The following is a 15549-nucleotide window of genomic DNA, read 5'->3' as shown; positions in this document are numbered from 1 at the left end:
ACCGACCGCCTCCTCCTCCTGCCAACAACCGCTAATATCATTGGAGAACAAGCCGCCACGCCTCCTCAACAACCATTGTAACCATTGGGATGAAGTTTGAGAGAAGCCAATCCGCGTTTTGAAAGCCCGGGAGGAGTGAGGTAGTGCGGCTCGCTGAGTGCGCATGAGTGGTTGTGCGTGGCTGTGGTAGTGGGTTGCTGAGCTGTATGGATCCCGTAGTTCACTAAACTATAGTGTGTTGTGTGATCACAGCTATTCAAGGTTAAAAACAGAAAGCTGTGCTGCCTTGATAACAGCATTGCTTCTTGGTGTAGTCCTCCAGCTTTATTTCCTGGAACGATATTTTGCAGTGCCAGAGTTCCAGCTTCTTTCCAATGGGATGTCAATAAATGATCAAAAATTGTATGGAATGCCTTAACTTTAGTGGTAATTTGAAATATCTATCAGCAGCAATAAAAAGAAGGCTTCAGTTTTGGTCAGATTAAAAGATAAAGCTATTTTATCAGCTTTCATCCCACTTCAGAGTCCTTGGAAAGGGAGACTTAATAAATTGAGGACATAAACCTCCTTTTGGCTTCATGGCATGGTTCCCTTGCTGATACCATTTAGCAGCCTCTGTGTTCCTTCTTTGTACAATTCTCTCCCTGCTCCATTAGGTGGAGCTTTGTGATTAAGACTGGGGAAGAAAGTTGCTTCTGAATGGGAAATAATTCGCCGCAGAAAGGCTGGAGTAGCAGGCAAATGAAGTGTGCTTTGCTTAGAGGTATCAATGTCCTATATGCAGGCTTGGTACACAAAAACCTGAATTGAGAGCTTTGCTCACAAGGAAAATAACTTGGAAGATCGATTCTGTCAAATGGAACTCTGCTCTAATCTGTTGTTATCATAGTCGAGTTCTAAATCTAAAATACCCTAGGTTATAAATTAAATGTCAAATGTAATTAATTTGGCACTTGAAACATGAAGTGGATGACTGTCCTTTAGAGAAAGCCTGACAGCTTTATGTATGTCACATTGGTATCTGTTAAAATGAGCTTTACGTGCCAGATGATCCTTGTGTGAATCATATTGCTGTTGGCTGTACCAGAATTTTGTCAGTGTAATAAGTCTCGGAATAGTGTTCCCCCTAATTGTCTTAAGCTTTTGCAAGACAATATAAATCAAGTGTCATCTGCCTCTTCTGTGCAAAACAATGGTTTTATCATACATGAAACAAGCAATTTATGCCTTATTTGTTACTAAAGAAGACACCCTTCAATATTTACATATAAATCTATTTTTATAAATATATACAAGCAGAGAGTGTTTTCTACCCCCTGCTTCAGACCCACTGCAGTTACTACTTGAATTATTGCTTTCCACCTGCTTAAATTTGGCAGCTGTGGTGGTAGCCCCCAGATACCTTTCAACATGCAGATCCCAGCAATGGCTACATGCCCCTGCCCCTTGCACGCCTTTCTCTCTGTGCCTCAGACCAGAAGTGAGGACTTCTTTCCTCACTTCTTGCATTTTCTGTCCCTCCTTTGCACATTGAACCACATCATCTTAACACTTATCTATTTACAGGTACCCCTGCAGAAGTGGAATAGGCAGGTTTGCCCTATGGACAGTTATACGCAGTTGTTGAAATAAAAATATTGATAAACCACATGATTTCCCACTTAATAGGACCAGTAGGACCTTCCTAATCCAAATCTCATAACAATTCCATATGCAAAGATTTTATAGCAGTGAGGTTTCATTGCTGTAGATTCGCTATTAATTTTTAAATACAAATGGGCTAAATTTTTGTGACTGATGCCCTTTTGATTTCAGTCAAAGTTCATAGTGGGAACAGGGAAAGTTGCCACGATATCACTGCTGTGAGAACGCAGCACCAAAAGTAGGGCAAGGGAGATTTGTCATAGTCCTGAGAAGACTGATCAGATGCACATGTGTCTTAATTTAGTGAAAAAATGCGTATGTTTATACTCATTGAAGTTGAAGTGACAACAAGATCCATCACCAGCCATCACAAAATTGACTTAATTGTTTTTGTCTTCTTTTTAGTGAAAGATAACTTGTTTGTGCCCAGTCGATGCAGGGCACTGCAGGGTTTTAAGAGCATTGTCTTAGTTGCAAGGCAGTGCCAGTTCCAGAGACTGTACAGCTGCATCACTGCTGTACTGCATAAAAAGCTAATTAGCCCAGGTAGGAGGCAATTAGCTGCATGCTGCTGAGCCTGTTTTTATTGTGTTCCCAGAGGTGACTCAGTCATTCACAGCTCAGGGACCTCTGTCCTTTGTCTGCTATAGACACCTCTCTGAGTGGATCTCAGAAGAGCTGTGGCTTGGCTTCGAGGTTTAACAACTGTTGAATGTGGGTGTGAGTTTAGCTTTGATATTTCCAAAGTAATTCTTACTAATTTCTGTGGTTTTGAGACAATTCAGTGAAGAAATACACACGTATATACTGCATTTATAAAATAAATGACAAATTAGTAAAAATAAAAAGTTCTTGTTCCTTTGAAGTGTTTTTGTCAGAAAGTAATTTGATTGCTTGGTAAGGGCAGAGTCAGCTCTTAGGCACCAAGTATCACAGATTTCGATGAGACAACCTTCCCCGCAACCTTCTCTTCTCCAGGCTGAACAAACCCAACTCCCTCAGCCTGTCCTCATAGGGGAGGTGCTCCAGCCCCCTGACCATCTTCGTGGCCCTCCTCTGGACCCTTTCCAAAATCTCCATGTCTTTTTTGTACTGAGGGCTCCACACCTGGACACAGTACTCCAGATGGGGCCTCACAAGAGCAGAGTAGAGAGGGACAATCACCTCCCTATCCCTGCTGACCACCCCTCTCTTGATGGAGCCCAGGATCCCATTTGCTTTCCGGGCTGCCAGAGCGCACTGCTGGCTCATGTTGAGTCTTTCGTCCATCAGGACTCCCAGGTCCTTCTCTGCCGAGCTGCTCTCAAGGACCACTCCTCCCAGCCTGTACAGGTGCCTGAATTAATGTCTGACATATGGATATGTGAACACTGGGGCTCTGTGTGGCATGGGACCACTGTTTTGTTCAGTGTCTGCGCGTGTTAATGTGAGCAGCTCTGTTCCAGATAGACTGCTAAACAGATGAAAGATGTAACTCTTGGTAAGAGCAGTAGACTCAAGTTTTCTGTAGCTTGTCTTGTGTAAATGGGGTACAATTGGTTGTGGAAAATGTGAACTGCTTCTTTTGCAGCTAAAAGAAGTAGGCTGGGTTTTGTCTCTTGTGTTCCTGAAAGCAGTGCGATCATTACACCCAAATGGCTGCTGGTGAGCTGTTTTTAGAGTATACCCTATTGCCAAAAAGCAGAATCTTGCGATGAAATTGCAAAGCTGTTTTCAGCATGGGCTCTCAATAATGTGCCACATTCGCTCAGATTAATTCTGTTCTTTGTTCTCCTGCTGGAAGTATGCTCTGAACATGCACTAGATGGCAGGCGAGTCAGGTGTCTGAATCCAAGCCTCGCCAATTCATCACACAGCCTTCCCTGCTGCTTCCTGAAGATCAATGGGGCTTCCTTGGGCCTATCGGAAAGCACCCTTGGATCACTGTACTGGACATGAGCATGCAGTCAGCAGGCTGGGGGCTGATCCTCTGTCCACAAGATGATAGGCCACGTTGTTTCCGACAGATTTGCTTTTGCCTTTTAGCCGACAAGAAGAAGATGCCTGATCAGTAACAGCTCGATCAGTAGCAGCTGTTGTTGAGAATAAGGCTTGTGCTAGAGAAGCTGATGTGTTAAAGAAGTGCTGTCAGCACCTGAGGCAGGCTCTGATGGCTTGTCTTCAGCAGTAGACTCCTGTATTTGCCCTGCAGGAGATGATGGCAGCTTGTCGCAAAATTTTTTGTAGCAGAACATCTTTCTGATGCTCTGTGCTTGCCCCAGGATGAAAGATGCCCTCGACGTTGCCCTTAATGTGGAGATCTGGTTGCGATGCCAGCCTGCGCAGCCTTGAATACATCAGTGCTCACTGTAGGATCCTTTGGGAGCTGTAGAGACACAAGGTCAGCTTCAGCCCTCACATAAACTGGTGTGATGTCCGCTTGACCCAAAGCTCTGTCAGCATAAGACAGAGCTGTCAGCTCTCACTTCTCTTGATGTCCTTGAGGAAAGGATGAATTTGAAAGATGTCACATCACTATCAGATTACACTAGTGCCATAGGTGAGTCTCACAAGGCTTTAAGAGTAAATCACATTAAAAAAATAGTTTTTAGATTTTTTTTTTTCTTATTAGTGATATTCCTAACAATACTGCAAATGGTGATCAGTGCTTTTTTCCTTTCTTTCTTTCTTTCTTTCTTTCTTTCTTTCTTTCTTTCTTTCTTGCTTTCTTGCTTTCTTGCTTTCTTGCTTTCTTGCTTTCTTGCTTTCTTGCTTTCTTGCTTTCTTGCTTTCTTTCTTGCTTTCTTTCTTGCTTTCTTTCTCGCTTTCTTTCTCTCTTTCTCTCTCTCTCTCTCTCTCTTTCTCTCTCTTTCTCTCTCTCTCTCTTTCTCTCTTTCTTTCTTTCCTTCTCCCTTTCTCCCTTTCTCCCTTTCTCTCTCTCTCTCTTTCTCTCTTTCTCTCTTCCCTTCCCTTCCCTTCCCTTCCCTTCCCTTCCCTTCCCTTCCCTTCCCTTCCCTTCCCTTCCCTTCCCTTCCCTTCCCTTCCCTTCCCTTCCCTTCCCTTCCCTTCCCTTCCCTTCCCTTCCCTTCCCTTCCCTTCCCTTCCCTTCCCTTCCCTTCCCTTCCCTTCCCTTCCCTTCCCTTCCCTTCCCTTCCCTTCCCTTCCCTTCCCTTCCCTTCCCTTCCCTTCCCTTCCCTTCCCTTCCCTTCCCTTCCCTTCCCTTCCCTTCCCTTCCCTTCCCTTCCCTTCCCTCCCCTCCCCTCCCCTCCCCTCCCCTCCCCTCCCCTCCCCTCCCCTCCCCTCCCCTCCCCTCCCCTCCCCTCCCCTCCCCTCCCCTCCCCTCCCCTCCCCTCCCCTCCCCTCCCCTCCCCTCCCCTCCCCTCCCCTCCCCTCCCCTCCCCTCCCCTCCCCTCCCCTCCCCTCCCCTTCCCTTCCCTTCCCTTTCTCCCTCAAACAAAAAGTTTTCTTAGGGTTAAGTTGCCATTATCAATGGCAAGATCTTAGTTATCAGCGCATCTTCAGTATATGTTTATTCTACAGTAAGACACGTGCCCATGTAGTTGTCAGCATAAATAAAACGATATTAGAGTATTAGGGTGTTTGCTTTATCTGTTGTAAGACGGGAGTATTTATACAGAAGCAAGATAGTTCTTATTTCTTTGCTAAAGGTGCAGAGTGTCCTTCAGTGAGAGGCAGCCATCAAAAGAAAGCTTACAAAACCTTTTTTCCTGCACGTGAGAGATATTGCATGGAGACAACAGGAGCAAATATCAAGACAAAACCAGACAAATGAAGATGTGGAGCAAATGATTCATCACAGTTTGAGCTTTCTTTTGTTATTCAAGTTATCAGCAGATTTATCTGCAGCAAAGCCCAGTGAAGCCAATATTGCTAGTGAAAATGTTCCTTCATTTTTATTTTGCTTCTCTTTACTCAGTCTCTTTCACCTGCAGACAGAAATCAAGAAAGTAAGCAAGCATACTCAGAATATAAAGCTGCGATTAAAACAGTACAACATATAACTTTTTAATGTTTCTTTTTTTCCATTAAAGAGACTTTCTTAAAGCTAAAATATGTTTTCAGTGAACGTTATAGTCCTATGCAGCTTCCAGCTCTGCCTTTGCGAGAAGAAATTTACATCTAGCTTCTGGCAAGTGTGTGTGTTTGACATTAGCACAAATCTGTGCTAGCACGGAGATGTCATGTGATGCTCTGCTTCATTCAGGACTGCAGGAAGAATTACACACCAAGCTTATGAGTTTAAGAACTTCAGGTCATTTTGCACTGTAACTCATGAGCTTGATAATCAATCCACTGAAAGAAAACAGAGACGGAAAGAGAAAATTATCCTGTCCTCCAGCACCTCTGCAAAATCAAGCAGTTCCACCTTTTTCTATTTTTTAAGAGGTATTTAGTTTTTATAACAAACTTTCCTCTTTTCCCCCCTTGCTCTCTGTGGTGACCTTAGAGTCATAGTAGCTCATGTTGGAAAAGACCCTCAAGATCATTAAGTCCAATCACAACCTAACCATGTTACCCTAACTAACAACTCTCCACTAAATCATGTCCCTGAACTCTACATCCAAACAGTTTTTAAACACATCCAAGGATGGTGACTCAACTGCCTCCCTGGGGAGCCCATTCCAGTGCTTAACAACCCTTTCTCTAAAGAAGTTTTTCCTGATATCCAACCTTAACTTACCCTGGTGCACTTTGAGGCCATTTCCCCTCGTCCTGTCACCTTTTACCAGTGAGAAGAGACCAGCCCCACTCTCACTGTAAGCACCTTTCTATTAGAAGAGAGCAGTAAGGTCTCCCCTCAGCCTCCTTTTCCCCAGACTGAACAGCCCCAGACTAAACAAGAGCTGCCTGTTTTCCTCCAAAACCTGTCAAAACCATACCCAGCAATGCAGCCTTTCTTTATATCAAGTGTTTATTTGCTGTTGTGATTTTGAAAGCATTTTGTGGAGGTGAGGATTGAAGCTTATGTGATGATGAGTATTTGAATTGGTTGCAGCAAGGAAGTATAACGTGTAAGAAGAAGGTTATGATTACAAGCTTCTGGGTGTTGTTCAACACGTCAACAACATTGTGAAAAATCCGGTTTGGAATTACTTGAGCATGCAGTCAGATGGACCATAATTGGGTTTGATACCACAGGAGTTCACATAGGTTCATGCAATAGTTTGTAACATAGAGACAGAGATCAGAGTGGTTTAAAATTCAGACTGATTTTCTGTCTTTTTTTTTTTCTTTTCTTTTTGGTTTGGGAAAAATGAATAAACCCTCAAAACACTTTCATTTAAGGCCAGTTCCTGCCAGCAAGGGAAATTTAATCCACTCAAGCCACCAAATCATTGAGTACATTTATTCATTAAAGTAATCAATCAGTGGAAATAGGTTTTTCTTTTTATATATTAAATGGGAAAAATGATGAGTTCATAAAAATGTCAAGAAATTTTCGTCTCCGCTATCTCTTTTCTTAGGTCTGCTGTCTTCAAATGTATTATCCCATTTGTAGGAATCTTATTCTGTCTTTCTTGTAGAAAGCTGAGTATTGAGTATTACACAGAGATTAAAATTGAGTAGGAACTGTAGAAAATGTCAAACATAGCAGAAATGATGACACCTGCTCTTTTGACTAGTCAGAAAAGCATCAACAGTTGTTAATTTTTGAAGCCAGTACTCCACCAGTGTTACATTAACGCATCAGTCACTGCAACTTTTTGTTTACATTTTTGCTAGCATCTACAAGTTTGTCAAGATAGATGGTCTCTTTCCCTTATGCAGTTGGCTTCTTTTATTTTGACAAATGAATCCTTGCCAAGAAGTTATGTATGGGCCTCGCACATCATCATTTGGAAGCAGGAAACAACGTTGCGATTATCATTTTTCTCTACTATTTATAATGCGGGCCATTTCTTTGAGATCTTTTAGAAGAAAAGACTTGGTAAAGAAAAACATCAACTGTCCATTTGCTACAGTAAATGAAATTACATGTGTTGTTTGTCTGACATACTCTAACCTAGAACATATACTCCTTTCATCCTTTCAGTTTGGGAAAGATGACATTCTTCCCTGGTTCTCCTTTGAGCTCATGCCCGTTTAGGAGACTGGGAATCTGAAGGGACTGTGGCCAGTCTTCAGAGAAAACTGTTTGACAGCAGTGCTGAAGTATGGACTAATTAAATACATCATAAGTAGGTTGCAGTGAGCACAAATCTGCTTGACCCAAAAAATTTTGGCTCCCAGATGTCAGCAAGACTTTCTGTTTAGCTTTTCAATATGGCTGGGGCTTAGAAGTAGTCTCTGTAAGTGACAGAACACCTGCAGGTTGGTACTCCTTACAGTTTTAAAGCTGACCAGCAAATCTCTTGAAGCAAGCAGTCTCTAAAGGACAGCCAAAGTCCTGTTCATATGGGAAAAGCAGCACGAGGTGAGGTAAGATGAAAACTGCTGGTACGGGAGCTGTCTGCACTTGTTCTTCATGGGGATAGCGGTGAGCCTTAAGGGCTTTCTCAGATGGTCTCTCCCAGTGCTCACTGAGGTAGGTTAAGGCATCACTGTCCATGGATATCTGCCTTGCTCTTTTGCTGGAGGTTATCACTCCTGTTCCAGTGCTGACAGATAAGAGCACACCTCTATTGTCCTTCACAGTCTGGTGTGTTCACTCAAATTACTAAAGAATGCTGATTTGTGTTAATGAGCTGAGCTGCCATTGATGAGGGCTGATGAAATGAACCCCATCCTGGTTTGTTGCCCCAGCTAATGGACAGAAAACTGCTGTTAAATGGACAGGTGTCATTACTGGGATAACTTTTCAAAATGTGCTGAAGACTTCTTAGTCTGAATATGAATGCCCTGCTGCAATGCAGCTATCATTGACTTATGTCCCTAAGTGGGATCACAAAACCCCTTTTGATCCTGCTGAGTATTTCCTTAAATGCCCCCATTTTAGAATTTAATTTAATTTAATATTATTTTTTTGAGATTTTAATATGGGTCTATTAGTTTTAATGCATATCCTTTGAGGCCTTAGGATGGTGCTGCATCATCCTTAGGTAAAGAGAGCAGAGACTGGGATGGTCTCAAACACTGTCTATGCAACCTGGAGACCATGTTTTCAATGAATAATATGTTAACACCTAACAGAGAACTAACATAATTTATTTGATTCCTTTGCATTATTAAAGGTGTTCATGTAGTTTAAGAGTATCTAGAAAACACAGTTAAGTTTCAAGCTACTATGGGTCAGGATCATAGTCTTATTATAGGTCACAGGCTTAAAATGATTGATCTCTAATCCTCATTAGGAATCTCTCCAGATGAAGAGCAAAGAACACTAATGTGAATGCTATTTCGTACTTGCAAACTAAGCTTGCCTTCTGATGACCAAACAAACCAGTTTTGGAGTAATGGAGTATACACAGACAGGACTGCTATTTATCTGGCTGATACATGTTCATCCCTTCTAAATATCCAGGTCTTGGACTACGTAGAAGTGAATATACCCAAAGCAGGAACAACCCATGAGGCTGAATTCAAGGTAACATACTACACAACAAACACTGAGACTCTCTGCCACAGGAGCCATGCCATTGTTGAAACCTTCATAACAATTTCATCTGCTCTTGGTTAGGGCTAGTAAAGGTGGAAAATTTCAGGAATGCCAGGCATCTTTTTCAGCCATTTTCCTTGTGTCAGAAAAATACCTTTCCCTAATATAAATTGTTTTGTGGACACCATGAATTCCCACCTTTAGAGCCTGCCAGTTCAATATTAATAGAAATGAGGAAAAACCTAAAGACTTGCAGCCTCCCTCAGGTTCTTTCATGTACCATCGATGATTCTGACGAGCAGCTGTTTGCCATCCAGCTCACACACTTTGCTGTAGTATAGACATCTTCCTCTGCTGGTACCAGCAGTATTGTTTTATGTCCTCCACTGACACTGGTGCCAAATGCTCTATTCCAATACATCAGATTGATGTTTGTTTGATGTGCGAAAATATGAAGAGGTCCTTAGGGGAAAAGGAACTCAGGATCTTCAGAATGTTTTGTCTATTTCTATTCCACAGCTTGCCTTGCTTCTATATTTTATAACATCTGGACTCTGTATGGTCAACACAGTGCATGTTGGTTCAGTCTTGTGCTTTCTGCCCTGGAGCAACAGCAAGTGCTTCTGGTCAAAGAATCTTATTTTGCAGGTCTAGCAAAGAGGAATTGTATGTGGAAAACACATGGAAGAAAATGACTAGTGTTGCAGGAAAACATTCCTTTCCTATTATAATATTTGGAGTTTTCTACTTAATATTAGCATATCAACTGGAAATACTTAGTGATTGCACAGAATCCCATGGAACAAGAAATCCTAAGGAAACGCACTGCTACAAGCCCAGGCATCCACCCTACACCAGGAGAATTTTGCCACTGGTTCAAAAGAGAACTCCTGGAGCATGATCCAAAGCCTTCTGAAATCGCTGATTCTTCTTCTCTTCTAGTTCTGGTTCATACAAATAACAAACCATACTGAAAAAGAAAAGAAGTGCTTAGAGCTGTCTGAGGAAACATGGGACAGGTCCTCAGGTAATTAAATTACCACAGTCTGCAATAGTACTTATTGTAGTCACTGAAGTTATGCCAGTTTTTCTTAGCTGAGGCTTAGTTGGGCTTTCAGTGTTTGAACATGTTGTTCTGCAGTCTGCTGCTTCACTGTACATCTGGGTGGGATAGAAATGGAATTGCAAATACGGTCCTTATGTGACTTCAGGAGTGCTATGGACGACTATGTGGCATTTTTTACATAAAAGTAAATTAGTGAATTTAACTCATTTTCTTTTGCTTAGTTTTGCAGAGATGTGTAGCTGCAGTGGGGAATTCTTGTACTAGCTATACTACACAACTGATGTGAGGGTCTAGTCCTTTGAAGGGCTTATAGCTATGGCTGATCAGGCCCTGAGGCTGGGTTGGAGACACAATGGCTTTCATCTACCTACTTCACCTCACTCAGATACATCTTGCCATCAGTCAGAACCCCCGAATCCCTTTCCACAGGGCTGCTCTCCAGCCTCTTGCCCCTCAGTCTGTACATATAGCTAGGATTGTCCCGTCTCATATTTGTCCCATGTGAGCAAATACATGCTGCATTTGAATGCTAAAAATCACAAAGGTATTCTAAAACAAAAAAAAAAAAGGAAGCAAACATAACATGGAGACACAGTGCAAAATGTGTCAGAGGTAAAACTCCATTTCCAGAGGCTGCTGGCAGCTGCCTTGTAGCAGAGAGAGAAATGCTTCTTTCTACAGTGCATGGAGCCAGCGATGCTGGAGCTTGATGCCTGATTAGTCATTTGTTTTATTTATATTTTGCATGGCTGTTAATTAATCAAATGGTTTCCTCCTAAGACGAATGGCATTTCATTTAGCACTGCACCATTTGGTACATTATTCCTAGGCCTTTACCAACCTGAACCTGAATTCACACCTCTACTTCCCCTCCTGAAGATGCAGAACTACAAAGCAACAAGCCCAGCTGAAGGTGCTTGAGTCAGTGGTTCCTCCAGGGACTGAGGGGACAGAATATTTACAGGCAGTCTAATGTTTTAGGGTACTTTGAGTTTGAAATCTAGCAATTAGTTTTTAATATAAAAAGCACTGAACACTTAACTTACTGAAAGGTCATGTTTACATAATATATGCTGACCACTAGACATGCAAAGAAAAAAGTCACACGTTTAATTTTACTTTGAGCTTTCTGCCTTTGATAAATTTAAGATTATTGTTGTATTAAAGCCATTTTTATGTCCTCTGTGGGAGTTATTGCACTCAGCACTTGCAGGTTTGGGTCTGAAGTAACGATGGGAGTAGTAACGTGACCACTCTTAAAACATACTGCATAACATCTAAGAAGGATCAGAAAGACAATCCTTAGCCCTGAGCATTATATACAAATGAAATAGGGGTTATCTGGGGGCAGCATAATTCATTAAATGTTCCTTCTAAATGTAAAACACCAAATTCCCTTGACACAGTCCGCCTTTCGATCTGCAGTCTAGTTGTGACATAAAAATGATATTACAATAAGCAAACTTAACTTCAGGAAAGCTACGACACAGCAAAAGCTCATTTTATTGTTATAACTTATAATGAATAAACAGGGAAAACGTGATAGATATTATAGTCCTTTGGGAAAGCGCTAAGAAAAATCTGATACCTGATTTTAGTAGATGGGTCTGGATTGTCAGCTGGTGTCAATCAGAAGATTTACATAAACTGTAATGCAGTTACCCTGTAGCCCTTTCAGCTGAGAATCTAATACAGGAGCTGTGACAGTCAGTTAGGAATGCATCTATGTATATTTTCATCTTCCTCTTCTACATCCTTCTCTTTTATTTCAGATAAATGCTGAGTGAGTATCAGACCAAAATAATGAGGATATTTTTATGAAGATGATAAAATTACATTGTGCCTGAAAAGCACTTTACTTCAAGGGAGAGTGTGAGGCGATGAGAATGTGTGAAGTTCAAAAAGCCCTCTTGAACAGTAACTGTACTGCAAGTTGTGTACATCACCCCTGAATGTAAAACGTTCACATCTTGGATGCATTTATCTCCTTGCCAAAACTGTGCCATGGATGAGGCTATTCCATTGACAAGGATGATTTAAAGATGATCCCTCACTCTCTGCTGGTGCTTCCCTTCTCATATGTTTTGTCATGTGAAGCAGAGGGACAAAGTCTGAAGGTCTGAATAGAGTCTGTGTCCTCTGCTGACCTCAGTGGAGATTCAGTCTTGCTGAATAATGCTCTTTTTCCAGATAGATTGCCAGTAAAATGTGAAGGAAAAATAGACAAGTTAATGTTAAGGTCCTGCATAAAAGCTTTGTAGGAAGCCACCCAAATGAGAATATGAAAATAATTGTGGAGAGAAAAAGAAAGAAAAATCCTTAAAGATAAATGTTTATGCTTCCTTTGCTTTCCATCATTGTGTTTTTAAATTTAAACGCCAACTCATGTGTTTGAAGAATCCACTATTTACCTGTTTGGCTTCTCCCAGGCTTGGTATGTCCTGCTTTAGCTCCACTGAACTAAACAGCTTTACTTCTTTATCTGCTAAATTTCACCCAGAGGTTTTGAAATAATAATGGAAATACACTTGTAGGATCCCTCCACAATTCAGACTGTATTTTAACTAAAGATATTGCTTGCATCCTTTAGGACAAAGAAAAGAAAATATGGTTACAATTGTTTTCTAGAAAAAATTGGTTCCTTTTCAACCTACCCTTGGCTGTGTAGTACTGTAAAAAAGCCAATGGGAGAAGCAGTTGTCTGGCCCCTTGCTGGTGTTTTATTACTTCTTTCTGAGTGATTCTTTTTTTTGGATTCCAACTCTATACAATTCAACTGAGTTCAGCAAGTTGCATGATTTACGAAACCAGGGTCACTGTTTCTTGCTGTCAGTTACATGCCACCAGTTATTGTAAGCACCCATCACTCATTAGATATGAAATTATTGGAGTCTAGAGATGTTCTCTTAGAAGACTTTCACACATGTGGGTATTGGAGTACAATACCCAAGAGCTGCTTTCAGCTGGCCACTGAAAGAAGCATTTCAGGCCACATCCTCAGGTGGTAGGAATCATTGTAGCTCTTTGCTTTTCTAATGTACATCAGTTCTGAGAATCTGGCCTGTTATCAGTGACCTTGTAACCAACCATTTTTAGCAGTTTAGCTCTGGAATGGTGCAGCAACACTGAGACACTGTCCCGGAAAAATACAATACCATCTCACATCAGGTATTCTGTACTTCATGCTGGTGGAACAAAGCATGTTATTTCCACTTAGTGGAAGAAACCAACACTGTTATTTCCACTGCTCTAGTGTCAGGACTTTTTATTTCCACTGCTGTGGTTGTTCAGACTCTCATAACTAATAAGGCAACATCCACCCTGCTGAAAAAAAACACCATCAAAACAGCAACCCAACAAAAAAACTTGGTTAGTCTGAAACACATTAGAGCACACAAAAGAAAACTGACTCCAGGCTGCAGACAGAATGGAAATGCCTGTTCTCCTGATAGCAATGAGTGGGATTTGACTAAAACATGATATTTTTCTGACACATCAGCAACCTTTGGGCTCTTTTCAGTTCTCCAGGTGATGCAAATGGGAAAAGAAAAAACAAAACCACCACAACAAAAACCCAGCACAATACAGCAATCAGAGGGTGTATATTGATTCAACACGAGCTTCAAAGAGAGGAATGGAAACACATACTGCTTGCTTACAGTTGTTTAAAATAAATACCACTCAGGTTTAGAGCTTCTGGATACAACTTGCCAGATATATATATATGCCATGGTTGGGAGTAAGACGTCTTGTTTTTATTGCTAAGCAGTGGAAAAAACAGGCCTGTTACCCATGTGACTAAAACTCACTCACTCATGTTTATATGGCTTTATTAGCACCTGATGCACTGTTAAAGTTAGGGAGAATTCAAGAAGAAAATGCCAAGATGTTATTTCCTTGTGGAAAATCTATTATATGTGAAGACAGTGATTTTCTCTATTTGATAAATCAGCACAAAATATGTGCAGAAATCTGAAAGTGATTTTATACATAGAGATTATCACCTTTCACCTTGGAATGTGTTTGTAAATGCTCTTTAAAGCACTTTCTTTTTTTTCTTTTTTCTTTTTCCATGAGGCTTCACTTACTGCAGACTGAATTCACAGTATAAGAAAATGATATGGAAAATTGTGTTCCACAGTGGATTTTATGACAGAACACACCATTTTCAGTAAAATCCTTTATGAAATAAATTCAAGTCAACACAGCCGTGAAGTTTGAGGGTGTTATGAGCATAAGATGTGCGCAGCTTGTATTACTGAGTGTTGGTGGCACTACTTCAAAACATCTACAAGTGCCTGCAATAAAACCTGATAACAGAGAATGAACCCCTCTGATCAGTACCAGGTAATACCTGCCCAGATACATCATACAGGCTCACCCAGTGGACCACCCTGAATCCTATTTCCAGGCAAGATAAGAAGTTGGAATAGAACTCTGTTCAGTTTGGTTCTCTATGGATTTGTAAAAGTGAGCAAAAGGCTGTGGGGAAACAATACTGCATTTCAGCAGAGCAGGAGAACGTGGAGTATTCTCAGGCTGGAAGCTGGGGTTATTCACCTCAATGCCTTCAGCTGACCACATGTGCAAGGAGTGCAAGAGCAGCAAGTTGCCCATCTGTGCAAGCAGAAGATCAGAGCAAGCAGAGCAAGCACTCTTCTGCACCAGGAAAAGCTGTCAGATCTGCGCCAAGGCAGGGCTGGCCGGCGGAGGTCACTGTGGCTCCATACCGCCTGTCTTTGGGCTGCTTTGGGATAGAGCTCTGCTGCTGCTGGAAGAAAGGAAATAGCAACATTTTTAGTGGTTTTTTTTTTCTTTTTCTTTTTCTTTTTTTTTTTTTTCCTTCCCCCAGCACGTATAGTTTATAAAAATGGAGACTAACTGATGGCTGTAATTTTGATGGAGATTTACCTGTAGGCAAGATGGCAATCAAACCCACACTATTAACAGAAGGCTGATCGAGTTAATGAATATAATTGTCAACTCTACAAACTGATTTAGTCTGTCTAATAATCTATCAGTTTGTCTTTCCTCCTGCAGTTTGTCCCCATTTGTGTCTTGCTGAACGGTAACTGCAGGTGAATAGCTAAAATCTCTGTAAATGTAAAATTGTTCGAGGGAGAGCTGATGGATGCGTGGGAAAAAGGAGATCTGCTATGCAGCATAGTGTAATTTATCACTGTACAATTAAAAGAGGTAAATTTGGGCTAGGCAGCTGAACTAGTAGGCAATGTTACCCTTTGTGTTTATCATAGGGTCATGGAGCAAATTCAGGTCTTTCACTGGAGTAAGTCATGATTCA

At 41.4% G+C, this 15549-nt stretch overlaps 1 long non-coding RNA gene across 1 annotated transcript; it reads left to right on the top strand.

The window, feature by feature from the left end:
- Position 1: 1 nt before the first annotated feature.
- LOC146761947 (uncharacterized) lies at positions 2-8716 on the top strand. The gene is made up of 3 exons (XR_014942778.1): positions 2-140; positions 3906-4183; positions 5292-8716. It is a non-coding gene; the product is annotated as an uncharacterized LOC146761947 (long non-coding RNA).
- Positions 8717-15549: the final 6833 nt, after the last annotated feature.

This window comes from Coturnix japonica, chromosome 2 (assembly GCF_054131305.1).
Source record: "Coturnix japonica strain WE chromosome 2, WE-NBRP24, whole genome shotgun sequence".
Classification (NCBI taxonomy): domain Eukaryota; kingdom Metazoa; phylum Chordata; class Aves; order Galliformes; family Phasianidae; genus Coturnix; species Coturnix japonica.
Note: the sequence above shows the minus strand (reverse complement) of the source record. Positions and strands in the feature narration are given on the sequence as shown.